The sequence below is a fragment of the Diaphorina citri genome, unplaced genomic scaffold (genome assembly GCF_000475195.1).
Source record: "Diaphorina citri unplaced genomic scaffold, Diaci psyllid genome assembly version 1.1 scaffold38513, whole genome shotgun sequence".
NCBI lineage: Eukaryota > Metazoa > Arthropoda > Insecta > Hemiptera > Psyllidae > Diaphorina > Diaphorina citri.
This window is the reverse complement of record NW_007415843.1, coordinates 1-577: the sequence shown is the minus strand read 5'-3', so window position 1 is coordinate 577 and position 577 is coordinate 1. Positions and strand designations below refer to the sequence as shown.

The 577-nt window shown below is 42.5% G+C and overlaps 1 long non-coding RNA gene across 1 annotated transcript; it reads left to right on the top strand.

The window, feature by feature from the left end:
• Positions 1 to 577, top strand: LOC108254302. The gene is made up of 2 exons (XR_001809896.1): positions 1 to 76; positions 517 to 577. It is a non-coding gene; the product is annotated as an uncharacterized LOC108254302 (long non-coding RNA).

Here is a 577-nt window from a genome sequence, read left to right as displayed (position 1 = left end):
CCACAGATAACTTATCTAAACAGCAGTGGTGAGACTACCAACAAGAGGGTCCTGGGTTCGGTGAATCGCTATAAAGGTAAGATGAGTATGTCAATTAATTAGTCTTCTTATGATCAGGACTACAAGTTGAGTTTCAAGTTAGCTCAAGTTAAACTGATGTATGATGGGTCGAATAATCCAAACCTGATCACCTGAGTGAAAAAAGCCTATGAAAATAATGGCCTTTCTATGTTTAGTCAATCCTTTTAGGCCAGCCACACACTATCAGGTAAATCTGACCACAGATACACCTGATTAGGTCTACCTGATAGCTTGCGTGCTCTTCAGGTAGACCTGAGAGGCGTACCTGATAATGAGTGGCTAATCTTACACTAGACCCCGAATTCAAAGCACAGGGCCGACTGAGCTGTGAATTAAACTGTCCATATAACCCGGACATCTAATAATCAAACTTTATCCTACTCGGGCTCATAGGTTGCTCCCAGGTACTAAATGTTTCTATTGCTTTGTTTCTAGCTACCCCAGACAAGCCACAAATCAACCACTCGGAGATCCACTATACACCTAGCCAAGCAAC